The 15,705-nt window shown below is 37.0% G+C and overlaps 1 protein-coding gene across 13 annotated transcripts in view; it reads right to left on the reverse strand.

Annotated features, from left to right (window-relative positions):
* INPP4B (inositol polyphosphate-4-phosphatase type II B) overlaps positions 1 to 15,705 on the reverse strand; it is an 849,925-nt gene that overhangs the window by 41,034 nt on the left and 793,186 nt on the right. The gene's annotated exons all lie outside the window — the stretch shown is intronic.

Consider the following 15,705-nt stretch of genomic DNA (forward strand, 5'->3'; position numbering starts at 1 on the left):
GGAATTAGGCACATTGGTTTATGTTAACAGAGGCTATATAAATATAACAAGGTGTTGTGGTACCTGGAAACATTTAATCTCACTAGTGAAGTAAGTGATAGGAACATGAAAAAAGCCTCAAGGACTTTTGATTCCCAGAACAACATAAGACTCAGGCCTCAGAAAGAAGCTACTTGTCAGATGTTTTGGTTGGTAACAAAGTGCCAAAAATATCTGGAAGCAGCTAAGCCTAAAAACACACACACATATTTTACAAGGAAATGAACAGCCTCAAGTGCTAAAATGGAAAATCTAAATCTGCAAAGTGTTGGTAATATTAATACTTGATGTCCATGGTGATAATAGGGTACATTCATTAACTTGGAGGTCTACTGTCCTCTAGTTGCCTTTGGGAATCTGAACAATACTAGTGAAAAGAGTAAATTAGAGAGACACCAACTTTTGAGCTGCATTTTACAACTCAAATATACCTTGTCTCTTGTCCTGGTTGCTTGGGAACTCTGAAGGCTCTGATCAGAGTTTTTACCCTTCATCTGTGAACCACACATGGTTGAGGTGTCATTTGTTCTGAATGCTAAGGAGACAAGTTTTCTTTTAAATTTTAGAGTAGAGTATGGTACTGTTTGCGATGGCAGCGTACACATATTCCAGAAAGACAGGCATCATGGAAGTAATTACATTGGGAGAAGATGGGAACATATATCTCATCACACAAATCAAAAATTAGGAAATGTAGTAGCACATTTCACATGATCTTTTGCAATAATAAATATTCCACTTTAATAGGATGTTAAAAGTCACTCATAAGCCTTTCCATTTTAATAGGATGTTAAAAGTCACTCATAAGCCTTTCCTTTATGCAGTATTTTATCTGTTTATTTCACTCTAAAGTTACAGAAACGTAACCTATAATCAAGTTCTTTATTGGCTGCCTCTTAACATAGTTTTTGTTATTCTTCCTTCTCAGTATTGGTTAGTGATGGAATGTGAGAATAATGCTGAATTTATCTATTTCCACTTATGATTCAAAAAAGATAAAGTCTAAGTAGGTATTTTAAAAGATAGTTTGACATACACACTCCCAGTGTTGGATTTGAAATTAAGAGGTCAGCTGGCATTGGTATGAACATTAACAAAGACCTACAGGCTAACCAAGAAATAGTTTAGCCTATTTCTAATTTGCCTGTGTATAAAGATTGTGGATATTCTCACATATTCACAGGCAAACAATGAAGGCACAAAATCCAGAACTGGTAATATTCTGTTTCCTTGAACTGTTCATGCTAAAATTATATCAAAATTTGCTTTTTTACTCCTTAAAACTTTCTGCATATCCATTACCTCTTTGTGTAGTGCCCATTCTGCTTATTAAATATTTCTAGAATCTACAGTGCCTACAATTTAGCAAAAATTTTCTCTATCTATGTATCTATATCTACTATTCCTTAAGACCCAACTCAAATGCTCCAGGCAAAGAAAGCATCACAGGGTGTCAGCTTCCTCCTGTGAGCATGAATTGCACTTTCTGGATTCAACCAGATGGCATTCACAGCATGTAGCCTTGCATTTTCTCCATTTTGTATTTCTGGCCTCCCCTACTATACTGGAGTTAGCTTAGGGCAAAGAACATATTTTATCTACCTAATGTGCCATATACTAAAGAATCATATATAAAAATACCATACAAGTCAAGGTCCTCTAGGGGAACTAATTGCTGTTCTCTCTAACAGTATCCTGTATTTGGGCCATGCATATCCTAGTTACTCCATAAATAAATGCATCATATCTTAGTAAATTTCAGAAGCTTATGATCACAATATTTAAATTGAAGGTAATCATTATTTGATACTTTATACTGATTTGACATTTTCATCAGATCATATTATTAAAACACCTTGAAATTGAGGACTAAATCTGGTGTGTTGGACTGAATAACAACTCATTTTCAAAAATGGTTTTAAAATACACAGCACAATATTACTGTGCCATTATTTCTCAGATTGTGCTTCATTTTTTCTTTTTCCCCGAAAGCAACTTTGAGGAAGCAATTTCAGGTCCACCCTGTTGTCTATTCCAAAAGCATACAGTAGTACAAGAGACCACACACTCTTCAGTTCAATATTACGTTTAAGGCACTGCAGAATTCATATACCACTCTCATATACCATTTAATATATACTCACAAATATATACATTTAATACATTTAATATATACTCATAAATACTCACAAATGGGAAGGGTTCAAGACTTTTGAAAACAAAATAGGATTGCTTCTCGGCCTTTTGGCTAAGATCAAGTGTAGTGAAAACAAAATAGGAAACTAAAAATTCTACTTTTCAGAAGTAATATTTTAAATGTCACTGCCAATTTTTAATCCAATATTAAAAACCTATTGAGGAGGATTCTTGGACAAAATCAACTTACAATTATCTGTTGTAAGATGTCTAGTTCTAATACAGTTTTACCTATTTATAGGAGTAAAGGATTGAGATTGGGTTGAACAGTGATGGTGTTTACAACAATTGAGAGGTGGTCACAACTAAAATTGAAAATAATGGGAAAGATTATGTTTTTGTTTCACAGATTTCTCACCCAAATGTAGTCTTGCCTGCTGCCGTCTGATAAACTATAAAGCAGAAAAGTGTAGGCAGGTTAGAAATCACCTAAAAACCAAATCAATGTGTTTGTGGAGGGAGATAAGGGCTTACAAACCTGGATATTTAGTCACTTTTCTAGTTTTTCTTAAGGTCATTACTTTGTCAGAGAACATAACTTGATAAAGTAATTGACTTTTAATATTTATTGTCAATACATCCCAGTCATAGGCATCTAGCAAAACCTGGTGACATTTCTAGAGTAAGCAATAATCTTTAAAAATAAGAATCAGGGCTGGGCGCGGTGGCTCACGCTTGTAATCCCAGCACTTTGGGAGGCCGAGGCGGGTGGATCACGAGGTCAGGTGATCGAGACCATGGTGAAACCCCGTCTCTACTAAAAATACAAAAAATTAGCCGGGCGTGGTGGCGGGCGCCTGTAGTCCCAGCTACTCGGAGAGGCTGAGGCAGGAGAATGGCGTGAACCTAGGAGGCGGAGCTTGCAGTGAGCCCAGATTGCGCCACTGCACTCCAGCCTGGGCGACAGAGCGAGACTCCATCTCAAAAAAAAAAAAAAAAAAAATAAGAATCAACAATATCTCCTGTGGGTGGAGGGTGTTCTTTCTTAAACTTTAAGTTCACTTTCTCCCTGTAGCCCCTGACAGTGCCCCCATACTTTTCTTACCCCTCCTACTTGCTTAATCACTCCTTTATTTCTGTTTCCAAAAGTAGAAATTCTGTTTCCATTAAGTAGTTTGTACTTAATACCCTAAAAGACTTAATCTATCATCATGTATCTGTATGTGATTTTCTCTCAGTAGATTTTGAGGTTTTTCATGAGAAGGAACACAACGTATTCATATATGCATCTTCAATGCAAAGCATTGTGCTTGGTAAATAATATGCACTCAAAAATTGCTTACTTGTTTGACATAAGAGAGTGTCCAGAACCTTATACTCCTTATGGTATATGGATTCTGGCATAGTGGAATAATAACCCAGAATAAAATAACATATTTTTGGAAGAAGCAACTCATAGTCAACTAAATCAACCAAGGTCAGCCTATATAGACTCTGAAGCATTTTGGCGCAGTAGGTAGACCCTTGAGACATGGCTCCATTCTACCAATGGCATAACATACAGCTAGCTCAGGGGACTGGTTTGCCAGCTTACTTTCCAATTCTGCACTCTGGGTGGATCTTCTTGAAGATAAGCTGGTTCTGGGTAACTGTAACTATTTACTGGTATTCTGTTCCCTTTGACAGCATTGTGCTACTTAGTAGGAAACTCAAGTGAATTTGAACCAAGTTAAACTGCCTACCTCATCAATTTTCAAACTTAGTCAAGATTTTCTGGTCTGGCTTAACTCAAGAATTAACCACAAATTAGTTATAGAATGGCTACTTGCTATACATACTTGACTGATTTTTTGCACCTTTCACGATGTTTCAATGCAGGAATCTCACCCTGCCCAGGGAAATTGCCCCATGGGATTTCTACTTTAAAAATTTATTTACTTATTTATATAAGTGTTTGGTTGCAGAGCCTTGAACCATTTATTAATTAGCTATCACTGGGTATAAGTATATCCTACCAAAAAACTCAGCCCCATTTCTTAAAGCACAGGAAATATATAATGCTCACTTAGGCCACCATTCTTACTTGGTGGCTAGAGCCAATTAGAATAAAAATGTATTCATTTATATTTCATTGTACAGTATCAAGTACCCCAGAAAAACTCAGGAGAAACCTTGCTAGATGACAATATATACCACAAAGGACTATAGTTTTAAATTTATTACACAGTGAGACAAAGTTCCTTTAAAAAGGTCATGCATTTTGTGGATCCAGGAATAAAGAAATGAATGTAAATTTATCAGCCTAGGCTCTTGGAAACTAGGACTCAGAGTAAGAGGGCCTGGTTCCACCACGTCTTAGCTGTAAGGCCTTTTGCATGTCATTTAACCCCTCTGTGGCTGTTTCTTTAAGACTTAATCCATAGGTTAAAAATCCATAGAGTTAATCCACAAGTTAGAAGATTTAATTCACAGATAACACCCTGCCTGTCTGGAGTCCATACCATCTACCCTGGCCAAGGGGTCTCAGCCATTAGAATTAGAGCAATTAATATCTGTAAAGTAGTTAGAAAAGTGCTTGCTACTTAGTAAGCACTATACAACTGGAAGGAAAAAGGGAAAACAGGCAGACCTTTGCCTTATTTTACTCTGTGTTCTTCATATGAAATTTAGAACATGGTATTTGATTTTGCTCATAATTACTTATAAAAAGTATTAAAATGAAGACTGCATTGAGAAATGGTAGTAATATCTTTCAGGAAGAGCAGGAGTTGGACTGACTTTCACATCTTACAGGGATTTTAAAAATTAAGCAGAACACAGAAACCATATTCCAATATTTGACAGGCTGACCTAAGGAAGGTGATGGTTGATCCACGCAGGTGAATGGATCAATAATTGGAAGTTATGGGTTAACAGATTTCAGCTTAACAAGAAGATAAGTTTTATAAATCATATAGCTGTCCAAAAATGGAATGGGTTGATACCCAAAGTAACAAACTCCCTGCTATTGTACATGTGCAACTAAAGGTTAGCTGACAATCTGTCAGGGATGTTGTACAAAGAATCCCTGCCTTACTTGGCAGGGTCACTAGGTAATCTCCAAGGTCCTTTCCAAATGCTGTTGTCTTAAAATACCATTAGCAAAAAAAGTTACAAGTACATAGAAATGGAAGGAGTTTGAAAATTGACTTTTAAGAGAATAACAATTAATGTGTAAATAAACATTTTATTCTGTTACCAAAAACTTGTGATGTTTCATTACCCCATGAAAATAAAGAGCAAAGTATATAGTCTGACATATTTGGGAAAAGTTAATTTATACCTTTTTTTTTCTCAATTTGTCTTATTTTAATGAGATACACAAATGTTGGAATTTTAAAATTAATATTAAATTTAGTGGCTGAAAAGATAGCATAAGAATACACATATATCTCAGGAGTCACAACGATTGGGTGATTTGAATGAAAATGAGGTTTATAAACATAATCAAATTAGATTTAAGCAAAAAGCATTTAAATAATTTTTATATATTGTATGTACTAAATACAATGTACAGCATGATATATTAATACATAAAATATAAAATGCCATATATATATATATATATATATATATATATATATATATATCTGCAACTTTGGTCTCCAAAGCAAGTAAAAGTAATATGAGAAAATTATTTTCAATTTACTTTTCAATTTCAGTTACTTTATTTAGATCACAAGTCTTGCAAGTATGCTAAATTCATTTTGTCAAACAAAAGTGATTCTCTGAAATGACTTTAGTTAGACTATTTCCTCAAACATAGAGATCTAAGCTTGCTCTAGTAATTCTGTATAAATTATCACTGTTGCTCAAAAAAGCATATCTCCTTGCAGTGGAATCAGTTCAGGTGCATAAAGGGAACATCCTATGTCATCCAGTGTGTCTACTCTTGCCCACCATCACACTATTACACAACCACACCATCATCACAGCACCACACCATCATCACAGCACCACACCATCACACCATCACACCATCATACAAGGGAGAATCACAGAGCTTTCACATTAGATTCAAGGTGCAGAGTCTTCAATTGAAAAATCTACCACAAAACTCAACTGAAGGGCTAGTATAGAGTTAAGAACAATATCCAGATTAAAAAATAATTACTTTATTAGGCTGGGTATGGTGGCTCATGCCTGTAATCCCAGCACATTGGGAGGCTGAGGCGGGTGGATCACCTGAAGTCAAGAGATCGAGACCATCCTGGTCAACATGGTGAAATCTTGTCTCTATTAAAAATACAAAAATCAGCTGGGCATGGTGGTGCGTACCTGTAGTCCCAGCTACTTGGGAGGCTGAGGCAGGAGAATCACTTGAACCTGGGAGGCAGAGGTTGCAGTGAGCCTAGATGGCGCCACTGCACTCCAGCCTGGGTGACACCGCAAGACACTCTCCCAGCAAAAAAAAAAAAAAAAAAAAGTGAAGTTTTGGACCAGAAGATATCTAGTTTGCCTTTCAACACTGATCCAACAGAAACACATTATCTATAGACCTCAGGTACATATTCCGAGAGAAACGGGGAACTATGTTAACTACACTTTTGTAGGCACTTCAGTATAATTTTTGTTTAACGTTGAAATACTTAACCTTGAATTTAGATTTATTGGTGCCAATGGAGATATAAAGCTATACAAGGATAAAGATGCAAAAGCCTTCTTTTATATGTAAGAATGCTGATTCAACATTTATTTTTTGCAGGGGTGTGGAAAAATATCAGATTACTGAGCATTTTCCTTAGAAGAGAAGTCAATATCTATGAGGAGTGCTGACTACTTACCTTGTAGCAACTTTCTTTCTTAGCTGCTGGTGGAAACAGTCCACATGATCTGCCTGAACAGAAAGCTTACCTTTGTAGGGAAGAGAATGCCCTACCTGACTGAAGACCCATACTATCCACCCTGCCCAGGAGCCCAGGCCATGAGAATCAGAGAGGGAAGTTCACACATGCTTTTACCTTGTCAGACCCTAAATGAATTAAAAAGCTTCTTTTTCTCTTCTAGTCCTCCACACACACAAGTCCAGATTCTTCCAAGACTCTTTTAGGTTGTTTTTCCTTGATTGTGATAAATTAAATTGAAATTTTGCTTCCTTTTCAAACTCCAGGAGAAAATATGTTCAGAAACATATTGACAAAACATGCTAATGCCATTTTAACATTTAGTTGGAGATAAAGCTATTCAAAGGGCAACTACTAAATTTAAAATTGAGCTCAAAATTTTAAAAATATACACACATAAATTTATTTTCCCTAGTATTAGTATGCTGACATCCCCAAATCCCTAAGGCTTTTTAAAAAATGGGATATTTTTCATCTTCCTTTCATCTTAGCACTAGTGCCAAGGTTATTAGTGTACTTTTGTTATTCAGGGGATGTGGGCAAAGATAGCAAAATACACATATAAATATTTATGATAAAATGAAATAAAGCATACTGCAAAGAAATGTGACTTTCTTTTACCTTGCCATAAATAGAAATGCAACAGAGTTTCCACTTTCCATTATGGTCTGAAATCATAACCTCTGTGATGAAATTTTAATTTATAAACTTACTTTAAGGATTGCATAATGGAAGGTTATGACTGACTACATGAATACCAAATGTATAATTTTCTGAAAATAGATTTATTTCAACCCCAAATAATGTCCCATGATTTAGAATTAATTTCTAATTATGTACAATATCTATGTACTATAATAATTCAACCTTCAAGACTAAATCCTTGCTACAGCATTGTTGTATGGCAAAGTTATAATGTCTATTTTCTTCTGAAACATCATATCTTTTATTATTCAGTGTATCAAAAATCAGCTCAATTCTCTGTTCAGGAACCACATGATACATTAGCAGCTTTTAAGTTATTAACATACACAATAAAATTGTATGTATGTAGTCAAACCACGAGGAAAAAAAAGATGAAACTCATCAAATACTTGTTGGAATGTGGGCTTCCACAGTCTGTCAACCACATGTTTCTCATGTGGTCAAGCTGAACCCATGGTAGGTCTACACAGTGGTCTCGGTTGCCATTTAACTTTATGACCAAGTAATACTTAACAATATGTACCTTGAACATATGCATATGAGATTTTTGTTACATGAAAGGTATTTTTTTAATGGCGACTACAGATACTAGGAGTTTTCAATAAGTCTATTTCAAGAGCAGCTGCTATAAAATCATTTCATTCTTGTGAAGTGGAAGGCATTTTTCCCCTTCTTTTCTGGCAAAAATAATATATCTTGACAGCTCTAATATGTCTTTTTCTCATTTTTGTTCTAGTCTATTTTCTTCAACAGAAAAAATCTTTATCACAAAATTAAATAAAACTATTAGTGTTATAAAATTCTGTGAATTTATGTTATAAAATTAAATTATGAAGCAAAACTGAACAAAAGATGACATCTATTGTATTTCTATTTTCAAAAACAAAAGAACAGTCAAAGTGATTTGAAAACTCTAAAGCACATAATAAATATAATGGCATGATTTTCTCAAATAGTTGAGAAAACAGATATCATTTTGAAAACACATAAATTCAGATGTAAGAAAACAGATATTTTGCAGTTTGAAAAAATTTAGTATTTTCAGTGTATTGAAGGTTGCTAAGAGTAAATTTAGGAAGAGTCTTGAGTATAGGATATAGTGAATAGTTTATGTGATTTTATTGTTATTTAAATATTTACACCCTGCCATATTTCAAAAAGAATTTAAGGCAGTTTACATGGATACATCAAATTCAGTAAGATATCAGGAATAAAAAATGAGAAAGAAATAGTAAGTGCAAGAGTAATGTCATACAATGGAGTTAAGAATGAGGCCAACACACACATACATACATAGTGAAAGCCTATTAAAGAATGCTATACATTTGAAGTAGATGAATCATAAAATTGGCCCTGAGCTTTTTCGTAGTCTCTAGAAAAAGGAAACTACAAACTTAAAGCCCACATGTACAAATATAATCATACATCACCCCACCCCAGACAAACACATATGCACATATGCCCCTGTTTTGTTTTGGGGAATCATTCATTAGCTGAATGTTAATATTCTGGGAATGCCTGCACAGAATACTCACAAAGAGGAAACTTTACAGAGGAATAAAAAATGTCTGATAACAAGGATGCACTTGGAAAATCTTATGCTAAATGAAAGATAGCATTCACAAAAGACCACAGTTGTATAAATCTATTTATATGCAATGTCCAGACGAGGCAAACCTAGTGGTTCCCAAGGGCTGGGGGGATGGCATTTGGGGAGACACTGGTGATGGAAATGGGGTTTTATTTAGGAGTGCTGAACAGGTACTAAAATTATTGTAGTGATAGGTGTACAACTCTGTCAGTATACTAAAAACTACTGCATTGTACCCTTTAATATGTTTACTGGTTTATTATAAAGGTATTACAAATAATACAGATGAAGAGATGTGTGAGGTGAGGTATGAGGGAAGGGATACGGAGCTTCCATGCACTCCCTGGGTGCACCGCCCGCCAGGAACCTCCATGTGTTCAGCTATCTGGAAGCTATCTGAACCCAGTTCTCTTGGATTTTTGGGAAGCTTCATGATATTAGCATTCCTTTCCCCCAAGAGTGTAGAGAATGACCCTGTCTGGGAAAAGTCTCATGATCAACATGAATATCAAATGTATAATTTTCTGAAAATAGACTTATTTGAACCCCAAATAATGCCCCATGATTTAGAATTAATTTCTAATTATTTACAATGTCTATGTACTATAATAATTCAAACTTCAAGACTAAATCCTTGCTACAATACTATTGTAAGGCAAAGTTATATGTAATCACATAATCTCTATTTTCTTCTGAAACATCACATTCTACAGTCTACACAAAACACTTTAAATGGGTGGGTGTTATAGTCTGGTAAGTATATATGAATTGTATGTCAAAAAAGATGTTAAAAATGTAACAATATCCTTATACTACACAAGTGGTTATCAAACTTAAGTGCACATCAGAATCACCTGGCGAGCTAATTAAAACACTGATTGCTGGGCCCACATGTAGAGTTTCTGGTCCAGTAGTTCTGGGAAGGGCCTGAGAATGCATTTCAAACAAGTTCTTGGATGATGATGATGCTGGAATTACTCTTTGAGAACCAATGTGCCTTTCCTAGCAAAGGAAGCCGTGACAGATGGTACCTGGAAAATTGGGACACTCTGACCCTAATAATGCACTTTTCCAATGGTCTTAGCAAACAGCACACCAGGAGACTGTATCCCGCGCCTGGCTCCGAGGATCCCACGACCACGGAGCCTCGCTCATTGTTAGCACAGCAGTCTGAGATCAAACAGCAAGGCAGCAGTGAGGCTGCGGGAGGGGCATCCACCATTGCTGAGGCTTGAGTAGGTAAACAAAGCGTCCAGGAAGCTCGAACTGGGTGGAGCTCACTCCAGCTCAAGGAGGCCTGCCTGTCTCTGTAGAATCCACCTTTGGGGGCAGGGCATAGCTGAACAAAAGGCAGCAGAAACTCCTACAGACTTAAACGTCCTTGTCTGACAGGTTTGAAGAGACTAGTGGTTCTCCCAGTATGAAGTTTGAAATCTGAGAACAGACAGACTGCCTCCTCAAGTGGATCCCTGAACCCCGAGGAGACTAACTGGGAGATATCTCCCAGTAGGGGCCAACTGACACCTCATATAGCTGGGTGCCCCTCTGAGACGAAGCTTCCAGAGGAAGGATCAGGCAGCAACATTTGCCCTTCTGCAATATGTGCTGTTCTGCAGCCTCCACTGGTGATACCCAGGCAAATAGGGTCTGGAGTGGACCTCCAGCAAACTCCAACAGACCTGCAGCTGAGGGTCCTGACTGTTAGAAGGAAAACTAACAAACAGAAAGGACATCCACACCAAAACCCCATCAGTATGTCACCGTCATCAAAGACCAAAGGTAGATAAAACCACAAAGATGGGGAGAAACCAGAGCAGAAAAGCTGAAAATTCTAAAAATCAGAGTGCCTCTTCTCCTCCAAAGGAATGCAGCTCCTCGCCAGCAATGGAACAAAGCTAGATAGAGAATGACTTTGATGAGTTGAGAGAAGAAGGATTCAGACGACTGGTAATAACAAACTTCTCTGAGCTAAAGGAGGATGTTCAAACCCATCGCAAGGAAGCTAAAAACCTTGAAAAAAGATTACATGAATGGCTAATTAGAATAAACAGTGTAGAGAAGACCTTAAATGACCTGATGGAGCTGAAAACCATGGCACAAGAACTATGTGACACATGCACAAGCTTCAGTACCCGATTTGGTCAAATGGAAGAAAGGGTATCAGTGATTGAAGATCAAATAAATGAAGCGAGAAGAGAAGTTTAGAGAAAAAAGAATAAAAAGAAACGAACAAAGCCTCCAAGAAATGTGGGACCATGTGAAAAGACCAAATCTACATCTGATTGGTGTACCTGAAAGTGACGGGGACAATGGAACCAAGTTGGAAAACACTCTGCAGGATATTATCCAGGAGAACTTCCCCAACATAGCAAGGCAGGCCAAAATTCAAATTCAGGAAATACAGAGAATGCCACAAAGATACTCCTCCAGAAGAGCAACTCCAAGACACATAATTGTCAGATTCACAAAAGTTGAAATGAAGGAAAAAAGTTAAGGGCAGCCAAAGAGAAAGGTCGGGTTACCCACAAAGGGAAGCCCATCAGACTAACAGCAGATCTCTCGGCAGAAACTCTACAAGCCAGAAGAGAGTGGGGGCCGATATTCAACATTCTTAAAGAAAATAATTTTCAAACTAGAATTTCATATCCAGCCAAACTAAGCTTCATAAGTGAAGGAGAAATAAAATCCTTTACAGACAAAACAATGCTGAGAGATTCTGTCACCACCAGGCCTGCCTTACAAGAGCTCCTGAAGGAAGAACTAAACATGGAAAGGAACAACTGGTACCAGCCACTGCAAAAACATGCGAAATTTTAAAGACCATCGAGGCTAGGAAGAAACTGCATCAACTGATGAGCAAAATGACCACCTAACATCATAATGACAGGATCAAATTCACACATAAAAATATTAACCTTAAATGTAAATGGGCTAAATGCTCCAATTAAAAGCCACAGACTGGCAAATTGGATAAAGAGTCAAGACCCATCAGTGTGCTGCATTCAGGAGACCCATCTCACATGCAGAGACACACATAGGCTCAAAATAAAGGGATGGAGGAAGATCTACCAAACAAATGGAAAACAAAAAAAGAGTAGGGGTTACCATCCTAGTCTCTCATAAAGCAGACTTCAAAACAACAGAGATCAAAAGAGACAAAGAGGGCCATTACGTAATGGTAAAGGGATCAATTCAACAAGAAGAGCTAACTAACCTAAATATATATGCACCCAATACAGGAGCACCCAGATTCATAAAGCAAGTCCTTAGAGACCTACAAAGAGACTTAGACTCCCACACAATAATAATGGGAGACTTTAACACCCCACTGTCAACATTAGACAGATCAACAAGACAGAAAGTTAACAACGATATCCAGGAATTGAACTCAGCTCTGCACCAAGTGGACCTAATAGACATCTACAGAACCCTCCACCCCAAATCAACAGAATATACATTCTTCTCAGCACCACACCACACCTATTCCAAAATTGACCACATATTTGGAAGTAAAGCACTCCTCAGCAAATGTAAAAGAACAGAAATTGTAACAAACTGTCTCTCAGACCACAGTGCAATCAAACTAGAACTCAGGATTCAGAAACTCATCCACAACCACTCAACTACATGGAAACTGAACAACTTGCTCCTGAATGACTACTGGGTACATAACGAAATGGAGGCAGAAATAAAGATGTTCTTTGAAACCAATGAGAACAAACACACAACATACCAGAATCTCTGGGAAACATTCAAAGCAGTGTGTAGAGGGAAATTTATAGCACTAAATGCCCACAAGAGAAAGCAGGAAAGATCTAAAATCAACACCCTAACATCACAATTAAAAGAACTTGAGAAGCAAGAGCAAACGCATTCAAAAGCTAGCAGAAGGCAAGAAATAACTAAATCAGAGCAGAACTGAAGGAGACAGAGACACAAAAAACCCTTCAAAAAAATCAATGAATCTGGGAGCTGCTTTTTTGAAAAGATCAACAAAATTGACAGACCGCTAGCAAGACTAATAAAGAAGAAAAGAGAGAAGAATCAAATAGACACAATAAAAAATGATAAAGGGGATATCACCACCTATCCCACAGAAATACAAACTACCATCAGAGAATGCTATAAACACCTCTACGCAAATAAACTAGAAAATCTAGAAGAAATGGATAAATTCCTGGACACATACACCATCCCAAGACTAAACCAGGAAGAAGTTGAATCCCTGAATAGACCAATAACAGGCTCTGAAATTGAGGCAATAATTAATAGCCTACCAACCAAAAACAGTCCAGGACCAGATGGATTCACAGCCAAATTCTACCAGAGGTACAAATGGGAGCTGGTACCGTTCCTCCTGAAACCATTCCAATCAATAGAAAAATAGGGAATCCTCCTCCCTAACTCATTTTATGAGGCCAGCATCATCCTGATACCAAAGCCTGGCAGAGACACAACAAAAAAAAGAGAATTTTAGACCAATATCCCTGATGAACATTGATGAAAAATCCTGAATAAAATACTGGCAAACCAAATCCAGCAGCACATCAAAAAGCTTATCCACCATGATCAAGTGGGCTTCATCCCTGGGATGCAAGGCTGGTTCAACATATATAAATTAATAAATGTAATCCATCATATAAACAGAACCAAAGACAAAAACCACATGATAATCTCAATAGAAGCATAAAAGGCCTTCGACAAAATTCAACAGCCATTCATGATAAAAACTCTCAATAAATTAGATATTGATGGGACATATCTCAAAATAATAGCAGCTATTTATGACAAACCCACAGCCAATATCATACTGAATGGGCAAAAACTGGAAGCATTCCCTTTGAAAACTGGCACAAGACAGGGATGCCCTCTCTCACCACTCTTCTTGAACATAGTGTTGGAATTTCTGGCCAGGGCAATCAGGCAGGAGAAAGAAATAAAGGGTATTCAATTAGGAAAAGAGGAAGTCAAATTGTCCCTGTTTGCAGATGACATGATTGCATATTTAGAAAACCCCATCGTCTCAGCTCCAAATCCCCTTAAGCTGATAAGCAACTTCAGCAAAGTCCCAGGATACAAAATCAATATGCAAAAATCACAAGCATTCCTATACACCAATAACAGACAAACAGAGAGCCAAATTATGAGTGAATTCCCATTCACAATTGCTTCAAAGAGAATAAAATACCTAGGAATCCAAGTTACAAGGGATGTGAAGGATCTCTTCAAGGAGAACTACAAACCACTGCTCAATGAAATAAAAGAGGACACAAGCAAATGGAAGAACATTCCATGCTATGGATAGGAAGAATCAATATCGTGAAAATGGCCATACTACCCAAGGTAAGTTATAGATTCAATGCCATCCCCATCAAGCTACCAATGACCTTCTTCACAGAATTGGAAAAAACTACTTTAAAGTTTATATGGAACCAAAAAAGAGCCCGCATTGCCAAGACAATCCTAAGCCAAAAGAGCAAAGCTGGAAGAATCATGCTACCTGACTTCAAACTATACTACAAGGCTACAGTAACAAAAACAGCATGGTACTGGTACCAAAACAGAGATATAGACCAACAGAACAGAACAGAGTCCTCAGAAATAATACCACACATCTACAACCATCTGATCTTTGACAAACCTGACAAAAACAAGAAATAGGGATGGGATTCCCTATTTAGTAAATAGTGCTGGGAAAACTGGTTAGCCATATGTAGAAAGCTGAAATTGGATCTTTTCTTATACCTTATACAAAAATTAATTCAAGATTGATTAAATACTTAAATGTTAGACTTAAAACAATAAAAACCCTAGAAGAAAACCTAGGCAATACCATTCAGGACATAGGCATGGGCAAGGACTTCATGACTAAAACACCAAAAGCAATGGCAGCAAAAGCCAAAATTTACAAATGGGATCTAATTAAACTAAAGAGCTTCTGCACAGCAAAAGAAACTACCATCAGAGTGAACAGGCAACCTACAGAATGGGAGAAGATTTTTACAATCTTCCCATCTGACAAAGGGCTAATATCCAGAATATACAAATAACTTAAACAAATTTACAAGAAAAAATCAAACAACCCCATCAAAAAGTGGGCAAAGTATATGAACAGACACTTCTCAAAAGAAGACATTCATGCATCCAACAGACACATGAAAAAATGTTCCTCATCACTGGCCATCAGAGAAATTCAAATCAAAACCACACTGAGATACCATCACACACCAGTTAGAATGGCAATCATTAAAAAGTCAGGAAACATCAGGTGCTGGAGGGGATGTGGAGAAATAGGAACACCTTTACACTATTGTTGGGACTGTAAACTAGTTCAACCATTGTGGAAGACAG

This window comes from Symphalangus syndactylus, chromosome 4 (genome assembly GCF_028878055.3).
Source record: "Symphalangus syndactylus isolate Jambi chromosome 4, NHGRI_mSymSyn1-v2.1_pri, whole genome shotgun sequence".
Classification (NCBI taxonomy): Eukaryota; Metazoa; Chordata; class Mammalia; order Primates; family Hylobatidae; genus Symphalangus; species Symphalangus syndactylus.